At 37.5% G+C, this 13,990-nt stretch overlaps 1 protein-coding gene across 3 annotated transcripts in view; it reads left to right on the top strand.

The window, feature by feature from the left end:
• The window catches only part of LOC138740401 (non-POU domain-containing octamer-binding protein-like), a 71,397-nt gene that overhangs the window by 51,709 nt on the left and 5,698 nt on the right, over positions 1–13,990 (top strand). Inside the window, exon 12 of one of the 3 annotated variants that reach the window (XR_011342891.1) lies at positions 374–12,893. The exons of the other annotated variants lie outside the window; for them this stretch is intronic. The gene's annotated coding sequence lies outside the window, so the exon portion shown is untranslated. The remainder of the gene's footprint in view (positions 1–373; positions 12,894–13,990) is intronic. 3 annotated transcript variants of the gene reach the window in all.

The following is a 13,990-nucleotide window of genomic DNA, read 5'->3' as shown; positions in this document are numbered from 1 at the left end:
GATAACAGGTAAGGCTTTCAAGCATTTCCTTTGTGGTTTTATTTTGTAGAAATTGAAGATCGAGAAGTAAGAGTAACTTGAATCTGTTGTGATTTGGATTATGACTGAACTCATTGATGACTTTATAGACCAAAGATCTATCATCGCTATTCATTAACAATGATTCAGTGTCCATAACTCTGGACTAGATGATTCTAAGGATTCAGAATCCTCTGAGTAAAGAAATTGCCTGCTCAATATCAGCAGGCACTGTATTTCCCATTCCAGAAGAAACATTGTAGAGCCCATCTTGTGAAGTGTCCTGAAAATATTACATTTAAATAAGATTGCAATTTCTTCTAAGTACTGTTCATTGTGTCTAATCTCTTCACAGTGTGTCTCTTGCATCCCAGGCACAAAACAAAGAAATAAAAACAAATGCTGGAGGAACTCCAGTGTCGCAGCATCCATAGGAAGAAAAAGATGCTGCAACCTACATTTCAGTTCTGAGCCGTTCAACGTCTGAGTAAAAAGCAAGCAAGATGCCTGAATTAAAAGAAAGGGCATGGGATGGAGCACAGGCCACCAGACAAAAAGTAGTTAATTGGATCTGTATAAGAGGACAGAAAAGAAATGTGAGAGTTGATTGTGGGGGACGGGTGGGGAGAGTTGAATGTGGAGCTGGGGGAAAGGAGATGAGGAAAAGGGAAGAGGACACAGCTTGAGGAAAGGAGAAATGCTGGTAGATGGGGTGGAGACTAATGGAAACTCAAGGTTGATATTAATGCTATCCATTGCTCAGGCAGAATCAGAGGTGTTTTCTTGGATGTAGAGGAGACCACACAGGAGCACTAGGGATGCAGTAGATGAATAGATGCATCAGTGCTCTACTTCAGGGACTGGATGCAGACGAGCAGATCACTTTCTTGAGAAACTCTTCTGCAATAGTGGGGATCTCTTGGTGGCCACCCATTCCAATTCCTCATCCAATCCTTTGCCAATATATTTGTCCACGGTCTCGCACTGCCAGACTGAGACCATCTCGTATTTCATCTGAGTGCCCTCAAGCTATCAACCTCCTCCCCCATTCCCCAATCAATTATTTTCCTCTCTCCTGTCCTATCCAAATCTAATTAACACATTTTGTCTGTTGGTCTGTACTCCTCCACCTGTCCTTTTAATTCAGACGTCTGCCTGCTTTTACTCAAACTTGAAGGACTCGGACCTGAAACATGGATTGTATATCTTTATTTCCTATTGGATGTTGAAAGATCTGTTGATTTTGACCAGCAATTGTTTTTACTACAATCACAGCATCTGCAGACATCAATCTAAAGAGCATTCTTCAGTACTTCCATGGTGATTATACCTTTGGAAGACCAACATTGTGTACAATATTACAGGTGTGTTCTCAATGTTATAAAGCTGTTTTAACTTTGCATTTGATTCCTTTAAGAAACACCAGTGTTCCACTTTCCTTCTGAACTACTTGCTGTACTTGTATTCTAAATGTTTCTTGAATGCTTACATCCAGAATGTTCTGAGCATTAGAATCCATTGGTGTCTCAATATTAAAATAATACACTTTTTAATTCTACCAAAATGGATGATATTAGATTTTTTTTTTACTCTGTATGGACTTTATTCTCTCACATTTCACTTAAACAACCTGTAAATTCCTTGCCGGGTTTCATGTTATTGCAATTTCCCACCTTATTTGTGATATCAGTGACTGAAAGAACAGTAGTGCAGTCATGTAAATGGCTGAAGCTAGAAAATATTCTCTTCTAACTTTCGTTTTGATCATTAACCATTCCCACGTGAATGCCAATATATTGCCATTCCATGAATCATGGTGGAACAATGTTTCGTAACATCCCATTGACTTGATAAATCTTCTCCCCCAAAAATCTAGGACTTCCTTTCAGATAATGCTCCTTAGGGGTGATGCAAATATATATGCATGTTAATTATTAGACATTTTGCTTGTATTGATTTGTGCATTGGACAAAATGTACTCTCTGTAGTTTGAAAAAGGATCAAAGTATCCAAACTTTGGCGACAGAAAGCACATTTGGTATTGTATTTTATTGTGAATAACCTGACTAGGAAAAAAACTATTTTAGGAAATGTTTTATTCTATCATTGATCATTTCTTTTCCTTAACTGGTGAATGAAGCCACATTCTTCTTTTGAAATGAGAATTTCTGATAACCATAGCAGTTCCAGGTCTATATATTCCACATCATGTTCATTAAATACCTTGAGCACTAAGATACCCATTTTCAATAATAGAAAATGTATTTGAGAGAAGATCATTTTGGCGTTTTTGATTTTGTATATCCTGCATTAATGATTGTAAAAATGTAACTGGTGATGCTTTTATAAAAACTAGTAGCCAAAATATTTTTCATTCAAATAGCCATCAATTGATAAATTCCTTTGTTCTTACTGAATGAAGTTGAGTGTGATGAAAATAATTTTAACTGAAATCAAGATGCTTTTAGTAAAGAATTGAAACTGTACGCATTATGCCAGAATATAAGAACTCGTCATTAAAATTTCAGATGTTGGGCAAATTAGAACATTGGCATTTCTTTTCAGTTTTTACATTTTCATTTTTTCCTCTCACATTTAATCTTTCACTTTTATGTTCATAAAAATAAAATCCCTGTTTACCCATTCAAGAATCAATTAATTAATGGATTTTTTTTTCTATAGAGGAGTACACACGTTTTTCTGGTGAAAGTTAAAACCATAAAAGATGTAAATTACTTGAATTGTTATTGAATCAAATTCGAGCATTTATTTCAGAAATGCAGACTTTGTAGGCAAATTGGTTGTTCGCCTTCATTGTGCTTGAAGCAACTGATATCCTTTAAGGTCAGAATTTTTTTCCACTCTGAGTAGAGTATTCCCTCAGAACACATTCTTAGAATTATAATGGGAAAAAAATTATATTTGCCCCCTTTTCCCTCCATGTGTTCTCTCTCCCCCAACTGACACCACATATTTATTTTTCCACCTCATGCTTTTATTCTTTCTTCACCCCCGCGCCACCCCCCCCCCCCCCCCCCACAACTTTTATCAATTTGTATTTGGTTTCCATCTTAGTTTTAGGCCAGATGAAAGCAGCTTTGGTGGCTAATTGTCCACTGAATACAGTATGGGACATTTTAATGAGTATGTTGAAGTAAATCTGTCATTCATGTTAACTAACTGTAAATCTGATACTATATTTTGTCTCCAATTTTAAACTATTTTGAGTCATCCAAACAATGTCAGGCTTCTATTTGTAGCATATCATCATCCTGCTACTGAGGAGTACTGAAGAGGCTATTGCAATGGTTTTTGAAATGTATATTTTTTCAGTAGCATTCCCAATCTTTTTGGGTTTTTTTTAATGTCTTGTTGATATAATCAGTCTTATTAATATACAGTAATCCATGTCTAAGCTGGTGATCCTATTAAGTGCTACCTGTAGTACTAAAGTTCCTTTGTGTACGTCGTAAAACTCCAAGAAATGAAGAGGAGCTGCAACCTGTTCTTCCTGAGTAATAACTGCTACTCTACTGTGGATGTGTGCATACCTGAGGTCATTTCCTGGCCAGCTGTAAACACCTTCTTGCAAGAAATCTTTTTACCAGATACCACTGCAAAGCTATGAATTTGGAATTGCAAGTAGTACCAGTTAGCTAAAATGTTCTGCATTTTGGGTGACCTAAATTTCTGGAGGCTGTTATTGTGGTCCTTGTGTACTGGTTTTAGAGTACATCAATTAAACTTAAAATCATTGTTCACATCGGTGTGTGGTCTCTGCACACCCATTTTAAAAGAAGACCAGCTCCTGGTGCACACTTTTTTGGTGAGATTTTAAGATTCACTGTTTCTTATTTGGCTACATAAATACCCAAAAGTATTTGATGGCAAAGAGATGACACTATTGTGGTGCCCTCAGGTAGAACTGAAAAAGAATGAAGAGAGTCCCTTCAAACGTCAAGTGTCTGTGGATCCCATCACCTCCTCTACTGCCTCTTGTATTCCTATAATGTTCATAGTCACATGGCCTCCTGTCAGCTTCAGCATTGATTTTGTGCACCTTCAAGACATGCTCCTTGACCCCTTGTTTTTGAGTGAAGTTGTTAACACCTGAGGTCATTATTCCCAGTCCCAATAACTGATTTTCACGAGCTGGTCTTTGAAAACATGTCACACTCTGGTGGGAAGTCCTTTGGCTGCAGAGCTCCTTGCTATTCTGCTGCTGTGGTTGCTTACCCAGTTGGCTCTCATCCCAGGCGTCTCCTTTTTGGCAGGGTGATCTCTGGTGCCCTGTGCTGGTCTGCTCTTCAGGAGCCTGCGACCTTCATGGTCTGGACTGCTAAGCATGGGTGCTTCCTTCGTTGGCATGACCTCCATGGTTTTGCCAATGTTTTTAAAACAGCCCTGTTTTACAGGCTATTAAACCTGTAAGGGGGTAATGACCAGGCAGTACGAATATGCTTTAGCACTGTACGTGTAAAATACTACACTTTTTATACAAGTTTCATGGTTTTTTCTATGCGACATCTGGTTTATTCACATAGCTGAAATCAAAATTAATAAGGTCAGAAGTGTACAAATCAAAGGAATGAAAAAGATTAGACAATAACTAAGTCCATAGAATTTGTACAGATTTTTAACAAGTTGAGTTAGAACTTGCAGCATTTTTCCTTAGCATCTAAAATGTATGTTGTTCAATATAAAGATTACCAATGTAAAGGAATACTTAAGACATTAAATGTGCTCATCTTAATACCTTCATATTACATCGAGATAGAGCTATTTCAAAAGCAAAGGCTTGACTTTTTCTGTAAAAGTGTGTTTTCAATCGATCATATTTTTGCTTCTGAGCATTAATATTGCCTTCATTCTTTGACATTGCCCAAATTTTCATGTCAATAAGGGTGAGGCTAATTGTCTTTTTATTTAAATGCCAGGTTAATGTAGCTTTTTATCAACTTTCTATATTTTGGCAATATCTGAATCAATGATAGCACTGTCAGGAGGTCATGCATCTGAGTACACTTTTAATCTAGAATGACATTTTAGTATTGAACATATTATTCCTGATTAGAGGTATGTCTTTGGTTTAGGTAATAGTGTTTCTGGACATCAATGTGCTGGCCAATATTTATCTCTCGGTTAACATTCCTGAAATGTCTGTTAACTGCCTCTTATCATGAACCATACTTGAATATCATATTTTCCCTGTCTCTAACACTACAAATGTGCTTCTTGAGCATCTTGGGGTTGAGAAAGAAGCTTAATGAATTGAAATTCTTTCTTTGAAAGTGGCACAGTTCCCCGCACTATTAAAGATATTCGTTGATGCACTGGATGGGAAGAGCTTCGTGATAATTACATTTTTCAATGTTATTTTCTCTCTTTGCTTAAATTTTATAAAACAGTCAAAATATTGATTCTAATTGTAAACCTATTTAGAGCAACACTACAGAATTAATAATAGCAGAGTCGTAAGTGTAATTTGTATTCAAAACTGGCTCCAGGTTGAGTTAATGTGAGAATGATGCAAGTTCAATATTGCCTCCTTATCATTGAAACCCAGTAAAGCTTCAAACTTTGGTTCTTTGTTCTCACATAACTTGTAAGGTGGGACGTTCTTGTGCATTGCCACAATATAAAGCTACTGCCAAATCTCATAAACAACCCAGTGAATAAGCTCTAGATGTGATTCTATAATCTTTGTATGCTTTCTCTACCCATGGCCTTCCACTGTAATTGTGGAAGTCTCTATAATCCTTTTCATTACTTTTGCTGCATCATGTTTTTTTTTCTATATCTCTCTGTTTATCTAAAATTACCAAATTAGATGGAAGATTATGTAATGACCATCAACCAGTCATTTCTGATGTGCTACTGATTGCTCGAGGTGTTAAATTTATAGACATATCTGTGAATAAAATTAGTGATTCTGGCAAAAGTCTCATCGTGTTTGGGTTAATAATTTGTTACGTGTCAAAACGTTACTTGTCTATCTTACTTATGGTGGCACATAGTTATGTTCCAAATCATCAACTGTCTATAATATACCTGCAATTGAAATTGAAAATAATAATTCTAATATGTAAAAGGTATTCTAATCATACTTCATGCTGATTACTTCATCTTATCTAATTTTGATTTTTAAGAAATGGAGATTGATATATGTGAAATTGTAAATGCTAAGTAGTGTACAGAATTAAACTTTAATTAACAGAACTATTAAAATAACAAATTATAAAACAATTTAATTTCTCATTTTGTGTTGTATTGTGTGCTTTGTTGCACCAAACCCTGTAGATCACCATATTCCTAAGTCATATTTTGTTGTTTAGTTAGGGCACTTTTTTCCTTTTTCTGCTGATTCCCTGCATGCACATTCAACTCAACTATTTATATTTGGAATATTGTGAAGAATTTAACACATGAAATTTACAGTGTAGCTTCTCTCAAATGAAAAATCTCGCGGAGTAGTCTTTGTGAAGATGTTTGAGAGTGTTCCAATAGATTAACTGTTTTTCTTGGGTCAGCTGAATTGCTTGGGTGAAAGCTGCCAAGGTATGAACGTTTCATATAAGAATGAATGTCTTGCTTCAGGATTTAGAGTTAAAGGCATTTAAAATAACCGACCATTGCAGAACAATTAAGGGGATGAAATTCCACTCAGTGGGGAACACATCTGTGATCTGCTGCAAATTGTATTTGCTTCTGCAAATGTTGAGGCAAAGAAGGCATGGTCTGTATGTTGAGCAAAAGATGAAGATTCACGATGGCAGCATAAAGGAAGCAGAAGGTGGGAACTATAGCATTGAATCATAAGTCATGTGAACATGAATTGATGCACCTCAATTTAGTGACTGTATTGCATGTTACCATATTTATAAATTGGATAATTAAGTGTTATGGAGTTGCTGATGTTTGAAGTATACCATACTTGTAATTCCATTTTTTCCAGTACATTTCCTATGCTGCTAAGTGTACCATTTGTATTTTTAATCAGGTTACGTGTAATTATAAATTATTTCCAACAGAAAAATTCCACAATTTCTTGAATGGGATGTTGTCTGAGCTCGCTGTCTTTGCCTTTGAATGGAAGGGAATCTTCGGAAATTCCTGTTCCTCCATGGATAGGCCATTCACAGTCCAGAACAAGGAAATTCAGAGCAGAGTTTGGCCAGTAAGGCTGAAAGTTGCACAATCTTGTGTGTGGCTCAAAGCTCACCTCCAACTACTGGCTATTCTGCATCAATGATGCTCATCTGAGAAAACATCCATCATCCAATGAAAATGTTAGTGGAGCGGAAAAGTTAAGGATGAATTTTTATATCCATTTCTGCAGTGCTTTGCAAAACCTCATGATTTCAACTGCAGGGAAAAGTCCATTGAGACCTCAAGCATAGAAATGGATCCGGCTAAAGAAATGTGGCCTCTTTAATTCCATTTGCCTACATTAGGCCCATACCCTTCCCATCCCTTCCTGTCAAAGTAGTTATCAAAGTGTCTTAAAGGAAGCTAAGATACCTTTCTCCACCACTTTGGCAGCACATTCCATACACCTAACATCATCTGAGTGGAATATCATTTTTACAAATTCCACCCTCAGCTTATCGTTGTATCCTCTCGTTTTGGGTTCTTCGCTCTGGTAAAACTGTCACTATTTACCTTGGTTTTTATGATTTTAGAAACCCCAATAAAATCAGCTCTCAACCTCTTGCATGCTAAGAAAAATGTTCTAGTTTTTTTTTCATAGATAACTCAAAACCTTACTAATCCTAACATCTCTGCTCTTTGCAACTTTTATAAATATCCTTCTTATCACTAGGTGACCAAAAATGCACAAATATTCCATGTGGCTTCACAAACATAACTTCACTGCCCATACACATATCTGAAAACTGTCCTCGAACCACTCTGACTCACAGCCAATTAAAAAAAAATTTGACTTTTTCTTGGGTCAGCTGAATAGCTTGGGTGAAAGCTGCCAAGGTTTATCTTATGTGCTCTAACCATGTGGGACCTTATCCAAAGTTTTACAAAAATCCATATGAAATAGCATACCTTACCCTCATCCACCCTATTAAAAAAAAATTGTCAAGTGCACACAACACTTTGCTATATACAAATCCATGCTGGCTCTTAATTTTCTCCTGAGCATACATTTTTGTCAAAAATTACAATCTACAGGAAGTGTAGAACACCGATTTACAAATTTAGCAACAAATATGGAAGTGATATATTGCTATATCCCCCACTGGTTGCTTGTACAAGTGAGAAGCTGATGGCTAGTAGTTTATAAATCAATGTCTCATTAGTCTTGCTGATCTGTTATGATATGGATTGGTTGCATGTCATGATTCCAAGCCGCACAATATCGGACATTCCTGAGTTGATTGTTTTCGTTTTGCTAGTTTAAAGGTCAGCAGGATTGAGTGATGGCTTTGGCAAACATAGTTTGTTGAATCCCTGTAAAATTTAATTTCCATTTACTCCTAGATTGGTGCTCCCAACTATATGACCAAGATGCATTTTCACTGGACAATTCTTATTTCTGCTATATTTGAAACCTACAGAATTTCTCAAACTAGTTATCTCATTAGTTCATATCACATTTGTCTTGATAGTTAGATCCAGAAATGTTACCCTCTCTGCAACTTAACTCTTGGCCAGTGGCTCAGCTGCCTTCTGTTATTTGTTTTTGTGATCTAAATGATAGTTTCTACCATTCCACAAAACTGCAACTGTACTATTCATCTCGATTCTGCTAAGTAAAATGTTCCATGTACTCTCTTTGGGTATGAAAGATATTTTTGAATCCCTGTGGATTTAAATCTTCATTTATTTACAGTCCAATATATTGATAGTCCCAAAGTAAATGGATACCTATGTTCTACATATGCTTCATCAAATACATTCATAATTTACAACTTTTATTAGGATGCTCATTCTCTTTTCGGAAAGGTTATTTCCTGAAGGTGGTAGCACCAGATGTTGCTTTTAACTAAGTGGCCATATTACATGCACAATGACTAATGTAGCTTAGTATGTGGATGGAGTCGGGAAATGGTTTACATGGGAGCAATTTGTTTCCTTGCACCTTATTAATGCACAACCTTTTCACTGAATCTCCATTTACTGTCACACAACGTCAAGAGTTTCATCTTGTTTCTGATGAGTGCTATCAGAATGACCAAATGCTTGGGTTTGTGGCTCTGGCTGGCCTTCCACAGTTGCAGGGCAGCTTGAGGCACCTTTTGATGTGCCAAGAGTGTTCATCGGCTTCAGGAATTTGTAACCTGAGATTACCCAGCTAATGTGAAATTACTGAAATATTACACAGGTGCGGCAACGTCCTCAAGCAGTTGCCATGATGCTGTTGTGGCAGTCCATATTCTACAAATTCTTTCCTGAAATGAGCAAACTGGTTGGCTCTTTGGATGCCTCTTAAAATGTAATTGATGAAACCTTCAAACTGTCAATCAGGAAGTGGTGCAGATAGTTCATCGAGATCTCTTTGTGTTGCATCTCTGTGACTTCATCAGATTTAGCTTGCTCTTTGCTCTAACTGCAGAGATGAATTTAATTAATATCCTCTAGATTTTGACATCTCATCATGGCTGCTACACCTAAATCTATACAAGTGGGGAAAAAACAAACTGCTGGAGGAACTCTGGGTCAAGCAGCATCCATGAAGGGAAATATCAACCTGCTATTTCCTATTGAGTACTGGTTAACTCGCTGATTTTCCTCCACCAGTTTATAATTTTTTTTGGTCTAGATTCCAGCATTTGCCTAAGTATTTTTAAAAAAAATATGTGCATGTTTGATATTTTTTAAAAAGTGAGGTAATGACTGGTAAGTGATTGTTTTTGGCAGAGTTCCACACACCACCCCAATTTGTTTATGGTTGACCTACTTGTGGTCCTTACTTTCCAGCTTCCTTTGGGCTGATATGCATTTAATTTTTTTGTTGACCTGTGAAGTGGTGTGTTTCCAGTCCCAAGATGACAGTGCCTCTGTGAACACCCTTGGTATTTATGCACTTCAAATTCTATGTTTGAAATATGGAGGTTGGCTTTTGCTTCATTGAAAGGTCATCATGGTAAACAGAGAGATACATAAATTGTAGTAGGGCTTGTAGCTCCCCCTTTCTGCTTTCCCTCTTTGTCTCTTCATCCATCTAGCTTTTTAAAAAAAAAAACACCTCACTCAAATGCTGATTAATTTTTATACAACTTCTTGTTATGGTAGCAAATTCCAGAGTCTCATTACTGAGAGAAGCAATTTTTCCTTGTCTTCTGTATAATATGGAAGTGATATATTGCTATATCCCCCACTGGTTGCTTGTACAAGTGAGAAGCTGATGGCTTATCTCTTGTGCTTAAACTATGACCCTCTGGTTCTGAACTCTCTAGCCATCAAGAGCATCCTTCTTGCATTAAGTCGTGGTGGAATTTTTGAAGGCTTCTATGAGGTTAATGAATATCAACCTAATCTACTCACTGAGTCTTCATATGCCATCCTGGGAATCAGTCTGCTGAATAATTGCTGTACTACATTGCAAGAATATCCAACTTCTGATCAGGAGACCAAAACTGCACAAAGTACTCAATCACCTTGGTAGAAATTCAGCAAGACATCCCTGCTCCTGAACTTGAATTCTTTTGCTGTGAAGGTCAGCATACCATTTGCTGCCTCAATTGCCTGTCTATGCTACCTTTCATCACATGGTGCACAAGGATGCCCAAGTCTCATTGCACTTTATCCAAATATATGGCTGTTCAGATAAGCCTCCTTCCTGTTACTGTCTTTAAAGTGGATCAAGTCGCATTTATCTGCATTACGTTGTATCTGCCACTTTTTGCCAACTCATTTAACCCAACCAAAGCACACTGCAGCTTTTCTGTATCCTTTGAGCTCGTACTCTCCTACCCCATCCCCTTGTTGTCTACACGCTTGGAGATAATTCATTTAAATCATTAATATATGTGAATAGCAGGAGTCCCAGCATTTATTTATATATTATCCCACAAGCTACTGTTTGGAGCTTCAGGAAGATCTGTTTATTTATAGAGCATAAAACATTGCGGCACAGTCCAGGCCCTTCAGCCCATGATGTGCTGACCAATATAAATCTACTCCACAACAATCTAATCCTTCCCTATCTCATCCCTATTTTTTTATTATTATATCCATGAGTTTATTCAAGAGTCTTTTGGATGTCCCTATTATACTAACCGCCTCCACCACCCGAAGCAAAGGATTCCAGGCAATCATAACTGTATATTTAAAAAAAAAACCATCTCTGACATCTCTCTTCCACTCACTTCAAACAGATGTTCTCTGGTAATTGCTATTGTGGCCCCAGGAAAAATTGCTGGCTGTCCACCCTATCTTAAGTCCCTCATAATCTTGTATATCTCTTCAGTCGCCCCTCATCCCTCGTTGCTGCAAAAAGTCTGATCTCTGTCAGCTTTGCTGCGTAAGACATCTTCTTTAATCCAGGCAATGACCTGATACATCTCTGCACCCTCTGTAAAGCATCTACATCCTTCCTGTAATGAGGCAACCAGACTGAATACAATATACTATGAGTGGTCAAACCAGTGTGGTAGGAATGCAACATGACCTCATGGCTCTTGAACTCGGTCCCAATCAAATGAAAACCAGCATGCTTCTTGAGCTGCCTTCACCATCTGATTATCTTGGGGTATCAATGGATCTGAACCCCAAGTTCTCTCTGTTCCTCCACACATGTACTTGGTCTTTAATTTTAACCTTTGATAGTGCATCACTTCACAATTATCAGGATTGAACTCCATCTTCCACTTCTCCACATAACTCTGCATCTGATCTATATCCTGTTGTAACTGATGACAACCTTTGCATTACTTGCAAACATTATGACCCAAATCATACAAAAAGCTGCTGAATGCCACGTCGGTAACTTCCAGGCAGAATATGTTTCATCTACTACTACCCTCTGCTCTGCAGACAAGCCAGTTTTTAATCCAATTGGCCAATGTTCCTTTAATCTGAAGCATCATGACTTTCGAAATCATATTTATAATCTTCATTACTGATGACCAACCATTTCCCTGTCTATGAAAGTACATGCATAACAGATACAGTACCCTTGATTTGTATGTTGATTTCATGATGTAAAGTCTCCAGAAGTACATCACATCTACTTGTTCTCCAAATCTTTTTTTGCTACTTGCATTCTCAAATGCCAGTAGGATTATCAAACAAAATTTACCTTTTGTAGCTCCTTGCTGATTCTATCTTTCAAGTGCTCCATGATTATAACATTTATATTGCACTCTAGCATTTTCCTCATTACTGTTTCATTGCTATCCTATCAATATTTTCCCCTTTTCTTTCTAACACTTTTAAATGGTGGAGTTCTATTAGCTGCCTTCCAATCCAATGAAACTATTCCAGAGTTTAGAAAATAACCATTAATGTCATTGCTGTGACAGCATGCTGCTTTAGGCTTGAGATGGCCTTCCCAGTCTTCAAGTATTCCAAGTCCAGTATGTCTTGTGTGACTGAGATGTCAGTCAGTGGTTGATCACCCTTGTTTTCTACTGCTTGAAAAATATTCTATTGATTACTCATGAGATGTGTCAGCACGTAGCAGATTCTGCATAGTGGTACTTCTGACTCTGTCTTCATCATGTGCTATTGCTTCCTTGTGTGAGTCACCTATGCCAACCAACTTTCTTAGCAATCACATTGGAGTGAGTATCTGAACTGGTGCCTAGTCCGTGTAAGGCTAGTGACTGTAGATCCTCAGAATGAGTGACCTCTGGGGAGTCTTCAACGTTCTTCTGCTGCACGTCTTGTGTATAAAGACATGAATTAGGACTATCAAGGTAAGAATAATTTAGATTATCCTTCTGCTCTTTGATCATGTTAATGATTGTTGATGACTTTGCGAGGATGCATAATGACTGCATGTAATGGGAGTAAATAGTACCAAATTTTGTGGCTAGATTGCCAAGCATTTGGATTTTCAGGATATTTTTTAATGTCATAGACCCTGTAAATGTAAGTCACAATGGCTCAAAGGCTGGCACCACATTTCTGCCCCTGATTGCTGATCTCTGCGCTCATTTGGGGGAATGACAGAATGACCAGATGAAGAATATTTGTTGTGTTTGGGAAAGACATTGATGAAGAATGGTTGCTCAAGTGCTCAAAAATGCATGGATGGAAAAGGGTGATGCTTGCAAGACAAGTTATAAACAGTGATGCAGATGAAGGCTGAGATGGCAGAATGAGTAGGTAATTCAGGTGTCCCTCCAGCCATTGCTGCTTAGACTTTCTAGTCGACCTTTGGCATTGCATCTAGGAGCATGCCACCACCATTTTGCTGCCGTCTCCTCTGCCAATATCGAGTCAAGCCTTTTTTGATACCACTGCAAGCTCTTTCTTTTTCCCCATTCTTTTAATGGGGATGTTTGCCTTGTATACCCTTAAAACAAAATTATAGGAAACTTGATAATGTGCATCCCACCGCCTCACTTCCCTGTCCTTGGCTTCCAAATCCTTAGATCAATTAAAATATTTGTAATGTACCTTTAAATTTCAAAATATTCAACTATTAGAGTGGAAAACCTGGAATGAAGTTTAATAGGGCAGCCAGTTAAAAAAAAGGTAATAAACATCCTGTGCCTGATTTTCCTCATCTATTACCAGAGAGAATAGTTGCAGTATGTATGTGTGGCATCCACTTCCCCTTTTCCATTGTTGGTTACTGTCAGTTCATCAGGATGCTTGGCACCCAGCAGGTGTGCTATCATCAGGATATTCAAGTCATATTAAAGAACGTTCAGAAACAAAACCCGGAAGATCAAAAAATGTCAGCATTTTAAACAGTTTAGATAATTCAAATAATTAAAAAATATTTTAAAGTGAAATCCAGGTCATTTTGAAATACTTTTCTTGAGGGAAATATAGTCTACCTACA

The sequence above is a fragment of the Narcine bancroftii genome, chromosome 8, assembly GCF_036971445.1.
Source record: "Narcine bancroftii isolate sNarBan1 chromosome 8, sNarBan1.hap1, whole genome shotgun sequence".
NCBI classification, from domain to species: domain Eukaryota; kingdom Metazoa; phylum Chordata; class Chondrichthyes; order Torpediniformes; family Narcinidae; genus Narcine; species Narcine bancroftii.
This window is presented reverse-complemented; position numbering and strand designations above follow the sequence as displayed.